General features: G+C 42.0%; 1 protein-coding gene across 29 annotated transcripts in view; it reads right to left on the bottom strand.

Annotated features, from left to right (window-relative positions):
• The window catches only part of BBX (BBX high mobility group box domain containing), a 152,095-nt gene that overhangs the window by 117,285 nt on the left and 20,154 nt on the right, over positions 1 to 14,656 (bottom strand). For 2 of the 29 annotated variants that reach the window (XM_085589234.1, XM_085589284.1), the window contains exon 1: positions 225 to 652. The exons of the other annotated variants lie outside the window; for them this stretch is intronic. The gene's annotated coding sequence lies outside the window, so the exon portion shown is untranslated. Of the gene's footprint in view, positions 1 to 224; positions 653 to 14,656 lie in introns of those variants that run through there. 29 annotated transcript variants of the gene reach the window in all.

The following is a 14,656-nucleotide window of genomic DNA, read 5'->3' as shown; positions in this document are numbered from 1 at the left end:
TACTTTTCAATGAGAAAAACCAGATATTTACAGACTACAAACTTTTATTGACTACAGATCTTTGCTACAGCAAAATACATCACTTCCTGAGTATACTCAGGAGCAAAACCATCTAATCGGGGACGGTAAGAACGTAATTGCTCGTCTGTTGTTATTGAGCCGGGCGAGTTGTGAGTCTGGGCTCACCAGCTGCCTGGATTCAGAGAGGTACGGGCGGCACTCACCTCCTCTGCCCTCCGGTCACAGAGCTGGCACACCAGTGTTTGCCATCCTGCCTACACCCGCTTCTGCAGCCCGGCGTGCTCGCCTGGCACAGCCAGAGCCCAAACCACGGGCAGGAATGAGCTCCAGCCCGATGGAAACGCAACTCCGTCGGGGGAGGAGTAACCGAGGGAAACGAAAAGCAGGAAGCTGATCTCAGCCAGCCGCGCGAGGAGCGCGGACGGGGCGGAGCGGAGGCGCGGGGCGAGGAGAAGCGGGGCGAGGAGGAGCGGGGCGAGGAGGAGCGGGGCGAGGGGGAGCGGGGCGAGGAGGAGCGGGGCGAGGAGGAGCGGGCGAGGAGGAGCGGGCCGAGGAGGAGCGGGGCGAGGAGGAGCGGGCCGAGGAGGAGCGGGGCGAGGAGGAGCGGGGCGAGGAGGAGCGGGGCGAGGAGAAGCGGGGCGAGGCTCGCCGCTTGCAGCCCGGCTCCGGCGGCGCGGCCGGGCAGCACGGCGTGGGCAGTGCCGGCGCCGGGCCGGCACGGACGGCAGCAGCGGCAGCCCCGCGCAGGTACCGGCCCTGCGCAAGCGGCCCCGAGCCCCCGCCCTGCTGCCCTGCCCGGCACGGCTGCTTCCCTGCCTGCTTCCCGGCTGGCCCCGGCTTTTTCCCGGCTCGGCCCGGCCGCTATCACGCGTGAGCCGGGCTGCAAGCGCCCACGTCCTGCGGGACGGAGCCCGGGCTCTGCTCCGCCGCTGCGGGAGCTCCTCCGGCGTGCCAAGAGCAACAGATGATGCGCGTCTCCTCACAGACTGACTGAACGGCCGCGTCTAGCGCGTAAATAACTTCTTCTGATGGAGTTTAACAGAAAAAAAGGGGGGGGATTCTTTAGAAGTGAGAGGCTTGAGTTGTAAAAGCCTCAAGCAGGGCTTAAGCTCGACGACAGCATCCCGCACGCTGTAAGAGCTTTCTCCACCTGCACGGAGCTCCCGATCCCACGGGAAGCTCGCTCCCTGCTGCCGGGCTCCTTCTGCCGCTTGCCTGTCCCCCACCTTCCTCAGCAGCAAGGCTGCTTTGTGTCATTAGCACATCGCACAGAAAACACTGATATACGGCATTCCAAATAAACGCGAGCTTGGGAAACAAAAGCCAAAAAACCCACAAGGGAGGATGGACTGACTACCGTGAGCGCCATCAGGCAGTGTTTCAAAGTAGTAATTTAAATTCGGAACAGGAAACAGCATGGCAGTGGATGTTAGTAACACTAGCACAGCGAGGATCTGATCTGTTCTTCTCAGCCAAAAGGAGACAATCCCCATGGATTTGGGGCTTCTCAAAATGGGGCTGTGGAGGTACGTAGGGACACTGCATGGTTTTTACACTTGTCTTGCCCTCTTTCAGGTCTCAATGTTTTGTCCTATTAGCTCTGTATAGCAAGATGCAGGGTGTTTTGTACTGGTGGGTACAGAGTAGATACAGGGCCAAAGTAAAACAGGAAATCAGTTTAAGTGGAGTTCTTACACTTTAAAAAAATCCCATCTCATGTCCTCTACATTATACTGACAGGAGAACAGAAAACAAAGGCAAGGTGGCCAACCAATTTCATTTTTTACCACTTCTTTCATATATTTTCTCTTGTCTGCTCAGTAAAGGAGCCTGTAGCATGTCTAACTCCCATCTGGAAGAGTCCATTCCAGATGATGGAACTCAGCAACTTCTAAGAAAGCATTTAATGACTCCTTTTAAATTCACTGTGGCTTGTTCACTTTTTGACACTGTTTCAAAGTATGTCCTATAGTCAGTCTGCAGACAATCCAGACTGAGCTAGAAACACAATCACACCTCTCTCCAAAGCCTGTGGCCTTCGTTTCCAGGAGTGGACAGACAGGACCCATGCCTTTGTGCCAAGGCTCCCCAGCTCCCAGCCTGCCTGTGGTGACTGCAGCTGCAGGGATTCCTGAGGCTGGGAGCTGAAGGTCACTGATGCAGACACACGTCCCCATCACAGCTCCTCGGACGGAGCAGGCAGTTCCCACCGAGCTGATGCAAAGCCTCGCTGCAGCAGGACCTGCAGGTGCTGCAGCAACATCACAAAGGCAGCCTAAATCTCAGCATGCAGGCTAGGCTAGCCAGACTTTGAGCAGCAACACACCACGTCCTATCCTCCTTAATATCCATGCCATTCCTGCACTGGTGTCCCTGTAGTTTGGCAGCTTTAACCTTTTTCAATCATAAACTGAGACACTAGTTTTAGTCCCACCAGTACTTAATGATTCTTTTTGGGGGAAACTATTAGCACTGGAGAGATATACAGCTGCTTCCTTACTATGGAAATATTCATCTTAAAGCCAGAACTATATCAAAATTGCAAATGTGATTTACACACAGAGCTGAACAGATTTAATGAGCATTTGAACCAAGAAGCCACCAAACCTGAATGGAATATTGTGCTGCAGTGGTATATGGACCAACAGCAGAGAAAGTGAAAAGGTAAGAGCTCTTAATCATAAATAACTTAAGAGAAACAGCAAAGATAATCCCAAAGCTTTTCTGATACAATTATTATTACATAAATACCTGAGCTTCTCTTCAAATCAAAACCAACAATTGTACTGCATTACTCACAGCTCTGGGAGTCCACAACCCCTGAGATAAATGAGCTCATAAGCCCACCACCAATCTCAGGGTTATTCTGTGTATTCCAGAGAAGCTGTTTCCTATCTGCTTGAATGCTGTTTTCCCCCTGCTTCTCAATTTGACACTCAGTTTTGAAAGGGCACTTCTTAGTCCTCATCAATACTGGACAGGTATTGCTACAGTGCACAGCAAAGCCTCCTTCCTCCCCTCTCTACTTCTTCACTTCAGATATGCCTGAGAGTATTTCACTAGATATAGAAAACCAGTTTTTGGCACTCCTGACATGACAGACAAGGACAATTTATTTCTGCAACATCAAAAACAGGAACAGAAAGCAGAAACAGAAGCATCTTTTTTTTTCCTTAGAAGAAATACTTCTAATAGGAAATAAATATAATTGACCATTGTTATGAGGTTAACTAACAAATCACTTAAAGCATATCTTTAACAACTAAGGTACATATTAAATCTATCTTGACTTGGTAACAAAATAAAACTTTCTCACATCTTTTTAAGTAACCTGCTATTATTTAATTTGCAAACGACTTTAAATTATTCTGAAAGACCCTCCTCTACCAGCCCACTTCAGTTTTTTATTATTAAAGGCACTTCATCCTTAAGATGACAGGTCATACGAAGAAAAAGCTGGAAAAACAGGCTAAAGTATTGCATTGTTTTCAGTACAAAAAGCTCCATTTCTTTAACCCTGCCTTTCTACGCAAGAAACTTCCTTGAGAAACAAGAGTAGCATCTGCTTGTACTTCAAATAATTACTCTCTGCTCATTTGTCTCTCCTAAGTCTCCTTGACTGAGGTCAAGAAAAGAACAAGTACATTTTAAAATCAAAGTTTACCATTTCAGTAGGATTTCACAGCCAGAACCGTTCAAGCCATGTTATGCCACCATTCTTTTCAAAGCTAAACAGTTTGTGCTTAACACCACCAAGCAGTCAGACTTCTGTCATTATCTTTGCTGACTAGTGTTATTACCCTGTCCAGAGGTCTCCCACTGCAGCACAGATACAGCAGGACTCGGGCAGCTTTTAACACTGCACTCACTGCTTCCTACAGGTCTGCACTAAGAAGATGAGTCTGTTGGTAGGCTTACACTCATTCTTTCAGGCATTCACATCATCTACAGGACAATGTTTTAATGTCATTAAAGTAATTTTGGAAAAATTCAAAACCCACTACTTTAAACTGTATCAGCTTTTTTCTTGCTGGGAGATACACATAGTTTTAAAGCTTGAATATGGTCAAAAGAGATCATCCATTAGCTACTAGATAAAAAACTAGGCATAAGGAAGGAAGCAGCAAGCAGTAAAAGTGTGGGTATGAACACACTTAGATAACCAAGCACTTTCAGTCAAGCAGTTACTGCTTTAAAACTAACTTGATGTTTTGTGTTGCTTAAACTACTGTTGTCAAAATAAATGTCCATGTGACAATTTCTCACCTCTCATTCCCTACATTAATGGCAGGTGGAGATGAGGCACCAAACTGTCTCTGTATTTATTTGAAACAAGCCAAGCCAGAGGTAGTTTGATCACTCATTTACTCACTCCATCAGTTTATCTATCTTGTCCTGAACTGACATGACATGATGACTTCTGGCTTGTTGCTCAGGTACTTTATGAGCACTAAAATCACTTAGTAAGTGACCAGGCTGGAAAAGATCTGGCCAAAGAAGACAGAAAAAGTAACACTGATTAATCTTGCCTGGGTGAATGCTTTCTCCTACTCTATAGCAAGGAAATAGAGCAGATCACAGCTGTGTTGTGAGCCAGCAAACAATGAAATTAATGAAACAAACATATCTTAAGAGTATGCTTAAAACACTCCAAAAATTAACCTGAAAGTGACTATCAGTGAAGACATCCAAACAATTCTCCAATCAAATCTGCAATTTCAGTCTACTACTGTAACCCCACTGCCAGTAAAATTCAGACCTGAACTGAGCTCATATACATAGACAGTATTGCAGCAATACTAATGAAGTAGCATCTCTATTGAAGCTCCACATTTTATTCCAACTCCATGTATAAATACAATTTTAATTACTAAATCTGAACAAAGTCACTATTCACCTCAAAACAGATGCAATCTCCCAATCCAATGCTTATATAATGCTGCAATACCACACAATTAACATAACACTAAACAGACACATTAATTGATAAAACACTCCAGAAAACATTGACAATCTGTGTATTCAGAAATAGCAGAATCACCATTTTTTACGATTCCTGGATCTCAGCACTTCTTAGACGTTGTATCCAATATTTTCATATATGCACATGTGCACAGCAGTGCTTTCTGGGCTATTCAGTACATTAACAGCACATTTCCATCAGAGAAAGCCACTGCCCTGTTACCTGCTGCACACACCTCAAACATCAGAAAAACTTCAGGTACAAGCATCAAATTGAAATAATGAGTGAAATACCCAAGCCAAAAATCCTACCAACAAGCAGCATGCTGTCTCTTCTTATCCCTCCCCCACACTGTTATCCTGAGAAGTTAAATCCCAGTTCTTCTCTGCTATAGGTGGAAGGTACTCAGATACTACATACAATGTGGCAGAATAAAATCCTATTACTGTTGCCCCCTTTTTAGAACTATGAGAACAAGTTACCTGCAAATTTACAGGTGCAGAAATTGATTCTCACAATATAAATTCACATATTACTTGTAGCAAAACAAAAAAAAAAAAATCAACACATTTACTGTATCAAAGTTTCTTAAAATTAGGAGATTTTTGTCTAGTTTTAAGAATGACAGCTGTTCTCCATGAGGTTAAAATGCAATCCAAAGTCTTAAGAAAAAACTTCCATTAGTATAATCTTCTCTATTTTCTAGTTCTATCAGAAACAAGATTTCCAGAACAACCCAGTTTTCTTCCTAGATTTACTACTGCAATATTTTCTAAACATATACTTAAAAGAGGTGCAAAGACTCAAAGCACAGTTGAAAACTCTTTCACTCTGCTAATTTGCATCAATATTTATAGTTCCTATACTCCCTCCTAAATGGAAAACTAATTGTGATAAAACATCAAGCCCAATTAGAAACAGCCACTACACACAACTGTTTATTTGAATTTTCCTTTAGAGTATGTATAATCGTTTTTAAAAGAATCCTCCAGTGTTTGGGCCAAATCTTGTCATCTTTTCTGCAAGAGAAAAAAACCCCACACTCCTTCCAGTTTCACAACTCATTCACTAAGTACTTCACTGAATTAAAATCCTAATGTATGTAAAAATAAATCTTTCAAATTTAACTTATTTTAATGAAATGCTAAAAAACCATTACAGCAGCTTGAGTTCTGCTTTCAGGATACATTTGCAATTTTCTTCAGGTTTCAGTATTAGCTTGCACATTAGAAAGCCCAAGTTGGGCACCTATTGTATATTAAGACAGTGATCAAATGCCATTGAAGCTTGAGCACCTGAACTAGAGCTCAGATTTCTGGAGCTTGTTCCCACTGATGTCACTTTTGCCAGAATTCTGAAGTTTTGCTTTGTTTGGGGATGTAACCTGTGACCTTTAGATTTCCTTTTAGGTCCAAAAATCCAACAGACTTCTGGAAAAAGTTGGAGAACAAAGTGGGCAAGATTCAGAAAACAGAGAAGTGACTTAAAGAAATATATTTTGTCTGCACCTGTGGACAGCTGGCAGCTGTGCCAGCCACGGCAGGAGATGAGCTCAGTCTCTGTGCTAGCACTAAGAGGGAGCAAGCATGGAGGAGAGGTCAGGTCCCTGCAGGTAGGTTGCCATCCCATTCCTGGCATATTCAGGTTATATTTTCCTCCATAAACATGCTTGCTGGAAAAGTGAGCAGGGCAGCAAAAGCAGCAGGGAACTAATTTTCATTCAGTTGTACTTAAGGGCAAACCCTGCCTGACCTTTAGCTGTCCTTATGCTGCTTTAACCTACGGCTGCTCTCCCATCTCCACAGCCTCCCTGGCACCCCTGCCCTCTGGCAGAGGGGACCCACCCTGCCCCAGGGTGTTTTCAGGGGTACAGCAGCACACATCATGGTTTTGGAAACAGCTGGCCTGGCACAGCCATCCCTGGGAAGCAGAGCTGCAGGAGGATGGCTGGCCCCAGCCAAGGCCACCACAGCTGTGAGCAAGGACAGAGGACTCCTCCCTAGAAACATGAGGAAGGGGGGTTATGCCAGCATGAATGCATCCTATAAATACATGAAAGTAGAAAACATGAAAATCCAGCCAAAAAAAATTTTTTTTTTCAACTAAACCTATGAATTTCTGAGATATCACCCAATCTTTAGCTGTTCTTTTGTTTTACCAACAACTAATTCCTCTGGGTAACTGCAACTAAATTGAACTCAAGGTGCTTCTGCAAAAGCAACATTTGCAAATTGCAAACCCATTGAAAAAAACAGTGTAATTTCATCTCCAGCAGGAAGTGCTGCTTACTGTTTCTCATACCAGAGCAAAATACCTGCTTAACATCCCTTGTGATGATGTCTGCTCTTGTCTAATGACCTGACACCAAAGCCAGGTGTGAATCAGTGACTATTACATGGTCTCCTCTAAAAGCTTCTATATGTTTTGACAATATACTAAATGAGAAATTCTTCTCATTCAATTAAAAAAAAAAGGTGTTATTTTATCCTCTGGTCCACTGTGGTTTCTTCCACAGTGTTTGTGTGGGACTCAGGGTTAAAAGAAGTTTTTACTATACAACACTTCACTTTACTGTAAGAGAATACAAAACAGATTACCAAAAGTCAAAATACATATTTTACTTCAAAAATACAACTCCCCCCATAAAAAAGTTCCCCAAACAAATTAATTTTTCTACATTCTAGTTTCATCACCAGAAGTTAATGAAGTATGCAAAGTGATACTGCACATAGAAATGTAGCAGATCTCTTCATCAAGAAAAATCATACAGGATTTCATTTGAGTCTAAAATACATGTGTGGGACACCATAGAAGAGGGTGGGTCTCTTCCTGCCACTCCAGCATGAATGCAAGGAACACAGATTCCAATCTCCATGTCAGATAGCTGCCCAAACAAATACAACACAGTAACAGCATTAATATATACAAGGCTTTGGGTTTTTTTTTTTTTTTGCTTGTTTTTAACTGATGTAAAGAACAAGTTTAAGATGGGTTACTCTTTACCAAAGGAGCTTTATGGATCCCAACTTCATCCTCGCTCTATGTGCAGAGCCACTATACTTGTCAGGGTACAACACTGGCTTGCCAGTCATACAAGCTAAGTTAATCACAGGTTAGCAGTAAGAGCTACTTACATAAAAACATCATGCTGTGGAGTGCAGCTGCTGCAGAGCTGACCCATTGATAACTTTTCCACCACTGCATTCTGAACTGCAACAGAGCAGTACAATGGCCCATGAGACCAAAAAACTCCCAGATGCTGTTGTTAAACTCTAGAGAAGTCATCAGCTGCATCCCTGCATCTCTCAAATAGCTGATCACAACTGCTGCTCTTTGGGACCCTGTGTGGTACAACCCAGGAACAGGCAAGAGAACAAAAGCAACTTTTAGCTTTGGTGCTGAAAATACCTGAGCAAGTGTGTGTTCCTCTAGAAGCAAGAGACTGTAGTAACACATGATTTGGTGTTATTCAACATCTTCTCCAACATTTACATTTATATTACAGTGATTCCAGTATTACAATTTGATCTTCTCCTTGGGTGAACATGTAGCCTGTGAATTTAACAGCATCACTTATAAACCAATGCAGTATGTAAACCACAAAGACACAAACTCCCTGTCAACAGATACCTATGCAAATCTTCAGCACACTGATTGTTCTATTAGTTTTTTTTTTTAATGTCACTTTTTCTACCAGAGAGTGGAGGGAGAATGTTAAACAGTCTAGATACTAAATGGGCTGGTTAACACTAGATACTTTAGAGAAAACACAGGTAACATGGTCTCAGTGCTGAGGCCTTACTTCTGCACTGTGACTCTACTTCTCAGTGCTGTACTTCTTGTATTCCCCACACTTTCCCAAGGACTCCCATTTTCAATGACAGCTTCTTTAAGGAAAGGAAGAAAATAGGGCAAAAATTCTACCCCAAGCACCAAAAGCAGTAAGCTCATCCTCCCCTGCCTCCCTCACTCCTTGTAAAACCCAAGAACAAGCCCTCTAAAAAGCACATCTTATCCCCAACTAGTTTTCACTTTCAACAACAACAAAACTTATTATCAGAATAAATACCCAGTTAATTGAATAATCATTTCCCAAGAGAAAGTACTGTTTTCAACATCCAGTGCTTGCTCTAAAAGCAATCCACAGACAGGATTTGCAACCTCCTAGCACAGGGATAGTTGTTACTGCAGCCAAACCAGTCCTTGCCTCTAGAAGGAATGTCCAGGACATGTCCTTGTCTCATCAACACCAATTGTCAGTGACTGGCCCCAGAGACTCAGTAATTTTGGTAGCTCCCAGACACAGCAGCCTGATTTAAACCAACAAATGAAGTACCAGGAACTCTAAATGCACCAGCCCAGCCCCACTCTGCATGATCTAACCTCCTCTTATTCCATGCAAGTTAAACTAGCACACACAGAGCTCCATGCTATCCTACCTTCCCTCTGATATTGCTCTCTGCTTTATTGGAAGAACCCTCAGGTGACCACAAAACCATGCAGAGACATACTATTAAGATTTGAGATGACGCCAGGTTCTATCAATATGTATTTTTAAATGCTACATTTTAGCAAGGTGTTTCCAAGAAGTTGATAATAAAGAAATCCCTGCACTTTTTCTTTGTAAGGCCCTGCATGCTGCACAGCCAACTCTCCAGACCTCAAAATCCCTCAAATCAGACTTTGGAGGGATGTACAGAACTCTCGGCTTAGTTACTAAGCAGGCAGTATCTATTTGCCTGTCAGAATCTGTGGAACTGAGATGATTCTGAGATTGTAGAAAGTCTCTGTCTGTCAGCCCCCCTGCCAAAGCAGAAGCCATAATTGGTCTGTGCTGTTTCCAGGTTGTTTATTCTGTTTATCTCTCACATGTTCTGCTGCCCTGCCCAGCTCTGTCCTGCAGGGCAGCGTGTGGGGCTCTGCCCTCAGTGGGATGTGACAAACATTAAATACCAGAAACTCCCTGGGCTGCATTTACAATAACGTGCCAATATTTGTCACCTACGTTGGACAGTGTGTCCCCAGCCTGAACCAACAGAAAAATGCCAACACCACAGTGAGACATGGAGGGCATGAAGAAGGAGAAAAAGGACAAGACACACCCAATTTCCTCCATCTTGTCCCCTTTGGACCCCTCATTTAGAATCCTAAAATTTTACTTTTGCACCTGTGCCACACTTAATTATTACTTATATCAAACACTCAGAGCTTGTAATTCATCCTGTAAAATTGAAAACTCTTTTCCATGGACAGAGATCACAGCCAGTGTCTCTGGGGGCTCTGTCCAGGGGGGTTCCTGACCCCTGCCAGGGTCCCAGACCTGCCAGGATTCCCACATTTGCCCATTTGTCTGGCTGGACTCTTTCTTGAGTTAGGCATTTAGCAAAGGCTAGTGATGCCCTGCATTCCCAAGCTGGTCAGGGAGAAGAGAGGGCACTAAGCACTTCAGCAGATAATCTGGTCCATGGGGCAGCTCCAATTGTCCCTGAGTGAACCCAAGTCAGCAAACAGTCGAGGCATTTGAGACAGGGTTTGGCAGATAGGGAGGGAAGACTCTGGGTTTCCTGGAAGAAGATACCCATGATGGAGGGGCACATTCCCTGTGCCGTCCTCTTCACCTCCCACCTGTTTCCACTAGTAATACTGTGATTAATTTGGAGTTATACAATTGCCATCAATTGCCAAACTATTCAATAATCTTTACTAAGCCTCCCACTTCAGTATAACAATTTTAAGTACACCACAAAGCAGGTACCTCTCATGATCATTTGCCACTGCTGAGAAACAGCATCCCCCAGCACCGACCATTCTCTGGAAAGCTACTCCTCTGCTCAAAAGGATATATGCCAATATACGCTCCAGTGCCATTTTCTGTATTGGCTGTGTGGCGAAATTAATTTCTTGCACTACTCTTTCTAACCCTGGTATTATCATGATTGCTGACTTTTTGTGCATAAAGGAACATAAAATTCAAACTTTACCCTGACACAGTGGTCTGAAGAGGCAGCAGCAGCAAATTCTCTGCAAGCCACATTAACATCCATGTCTGCACAGCATGTTGGGACTACACTTGACACTGCTGACCACAGAGACCACAGTAATACATGATCTTCAATCTTAAAGTGTGAAATTGATTTTTTTCATCATATTTACATATTGGTATGTAGGGTTTTTTTAAAGTATTTCACATCAGTGTAAGTGACTCACTGCTTCTGAGTTGCAATGGAAGTGAGGCATCTACCTCACTTGTGTGACTGAAAATTTCAAACAGAAAAAATGACAGATATAGCCAGGCTTGTTTCAATAAGCAACAATTACTTAAAAATCCACAGCTGAGAGTCCTGACCCTACTGGTACATTACTCTGTAAATAGTGCACCTTTTCAACTGCACTGAACGACTTTCACTAGTACATTCATCAAATGCTGAATCCTTGATAATTATTTACTTTCTATCATTATTTTAAGATGTTTATGTAAAAACTAGAATTTCTTTCAAATTAGAGGCAAATGAAAGGTGTAACCATTGAAAATCACAGAATTTTCACTTAAAACTGTAAGTATCATCTGACTGCAGCCACTAAAATTACTCAGGTTAGCTCTAAACCCAAAGATTTTCCTAAATTTCAAGCATTCCTGCAAATAGGGGTATAAAAATACATGTTCTGAAGCTCACATATTTTGGCAGGACAATGGTTTATGCTACTTCTTTGTGGCAGCTGCTGAGAACGCTCATCTCCATCTCATCCCATCATCCCTGTCACTAGTGAGGTGCAGGTATTTTACTGGACAACACCCTAGTGGCAACAGGTCTGCAAGTCAAAAACATTGAAAATCAATTGTGTAGCAAGTTCCTTTCATCAATACTATTTCATATCAGGCGTGGAAGGATTTTCACTTCATTCACCTTATATGGCTATTACAGATATCCCCATAACACAGGCTTAGAAACTTTCTCTACATCATAATGACAAGCAATTGACACCAAATGGCATGGAATTTTAAATTTCTTAAAAGAATTGAATTATTTTTACTCCTAGTATGTCTACTGATTAAGAAAGCTACCTAATCTTAGGCAGCTGTTTCACCTAGTTCTACTGAATTGCATTGTTTCTGTTGAATCTGTTTCACCTCAGCCCTACTGAATTGCATTGTCTGTCCACATAAACAGCACTGTTCACATTCCCAAAGATACCTGGTTAATATACATATTTGTCCCCCCACTCAAAAACCAAAAATGGACATTAGCTGATTTAATATAACATCTCTAAACACAAATCAAAAGAATCACAAGTCTCAAACCAACACTTTGTGGTCCACTGAATCAGAGAAAATCACTTCATCTTATCACTGTTTCTTTCAATGTTACTTCTGCCAATTAAAACCCTCCAGTCCATGGATTCCTAAGGCAGGCCAGGGAGGTTTTTTTAAAAATGAAACTTGGAACTCAAAGTGTTAGGTTTAACAAGCATGGAGACATAACCACAGGTCTCAAATCATGCTTTTGAGGAGACACACTTGATTGCTTGCTCATTTGCTATGCTTTCCATTCTGATCACAGAATATTTCAAGAAAGCACTGGCCCATCAAGATGTACATGGAAACAAAAGCAAGAAAAGTGGAATAAGCAATCCATCAGCCTAAATAAAGATTGGAGCATTGGGAAAAGAAAACCAAAATTTCAGCCTTATGTTCTATATACTAGCCAACATTGTCTCACTAGTTAAGATAAACTATTTCAATAATTGCCAATAATCCCCCAACTCTGACACGTTTAATGATGTTTTGATTCTTCAGTTTCCAAAGTAAAATCTCTGTAGTCTCACTGAATTCCTCTGCTTCTGCAGTTCCTCAGCCCAGTGTCCCACCTCACAATCAGCATTCCCACAGTGTCAGTGTGAATTTGCAAGTTGGAGATGCTCACTGCCAATTTATTAAACTATGAATGTCAATTATCACCAAGTTCCTGAATGGAATCACCCTGATCTCCATTTACAGTGACAATGCACATTACAAGCAAACTACCACCACTTATTGAAAATTAAGGTCCTGTTTTGCTGACAAATTAAGAATGCTTGAATTTTCTGTCTGGAAGTAAGATTCTTGAGGACATAATCCTGTTCATTTACCAGAATTATTCACAAGTTCAAGAAGCACAAAGGAGGGTTTTGAAATTTTGCCCTGATTGACTTATCATCTGAATGCATGCCACTAGCAAAATGAGTTTATTACCTTTATTTTCCTCTAGATCACGTAATGGTCTCATATAGAACAGTTAGCTCCTGCCACCTTGTGGAAACCCTTCATGGGTTTCCCTGAAAGCTTAGATCATCAGTAAACTAGTGAGTTAAAACAAATAAACGTTTGAGAGTTACTTTTCTTGTGATTCGTTCTGGTGAATGTTGAAATAAGAGAGAAATATTTATGGAGAGGATATGCCACTTTGAGTATTTTCTGGTTCATTATCCCTAGCATTGTTTATATAGTTGAACTGCTGGATTTAGTAATCTTATAAAGGGTGTTTTAAATATTTAAATATCTGTCAAGAGTCCTAAGTTTTGGAAGCTGATGCGTCCAAGTTTAAAATAACATTATGATCAAATACTTGTCACCACTAGCAAATTTCATATATTCAAAATAGATTCTGCACAGAGATCATACAAATTTAGACTGATAATCCTTGCATTCAGGTGCAGTTTTAAAACCAAATAATAACTCCAGTCTCAAAGAATTACATATATGCTTAACTTTTTATATGGTGATAACATGTCTAGTTCTCCCAAAAGACCCTATTCCATGTATTTACTTTTTAACTGCAATTTGACTTCCTGTTTTGCTTTTCCTCTCCTCATCCAGCCACTTCTATCATACACGACCAACTTAATTAATGAATCAAGTTCTCCAAAGAAGAATAAGACAGTTGGAATAGACTTTTCCACCACAGGAACAAGGTGAAGATGCATGGATCCTCATCCTCATGTCTTACATGTTGTCTGCTGCCCCTCTGACAGGCAATTTGTCACACCTACTTTGTAGATGCAAAAGACAACAGCAGCTGCAATTTCTGGGAAGGGATGAGGGTCTCTTTTCATTGAAGTCAAACCTCTGCTGTTCCAAGTATCAAAACTGCAAGAGCACAGAGGATTGCAGATGATGACTCCATGAACCTAATCAACAACCTCGACAAACCTGCTCCTGTCTGTTCTGGAGTCGAGTGATTTGTTAAAGATGCACAAAAATGCAAGACCAGTTAGGAAGCACTTCTTCCCCTCCCACCATCCCACAGGTGTTTCAGTGAATTTGGGAGATCTATCATGCTGTGAACTTGATGCTAACGGTAGCAAACTTAAGTCCTTGGAACTTCCTTCTGCTAGAGAAATAACTGTCAACAGACTTGAAACAGGAACAGTTCTTCCTGATGTCAAAAGAAAATAATCTGTAGTTGTTCATAGATGGACTCAAGAACAATAATTACAGATCCACAGCCAAATTGTTTTTTTTAATCCATAAACAGAATAAATTTTTGCTCAAGACTGAAACAATAACCAAATGTCAGGCTATGAATCAATTGGCACAGCATACCTAAGGAACATAAACTGTATGTTCTTAAACTAAAAGTTTCAGAATCTCACTAGCTTCCCTGGTAATTTCAGAAGTGAGGCTGTTTCTGACAG

This window comes from Lonchura striata, chromosome 1 (genome assembly GCF_050655825.1).
Source record: "Lonchura striata isolate lonStrDom1 chromosome 1, ASM5065582v1, whole genome shotgun sequence".
Lineage (NCBI taxonomy): Eukaryota > Metazoa > Chordata > Aves > Passeriformes > Estrildidae > Lonchura > Lonchura striata.
Note: the sequence above shows the minus strand (reverse complement) of the source record. Positions and strands in the feature narration are given on the sequence as shown.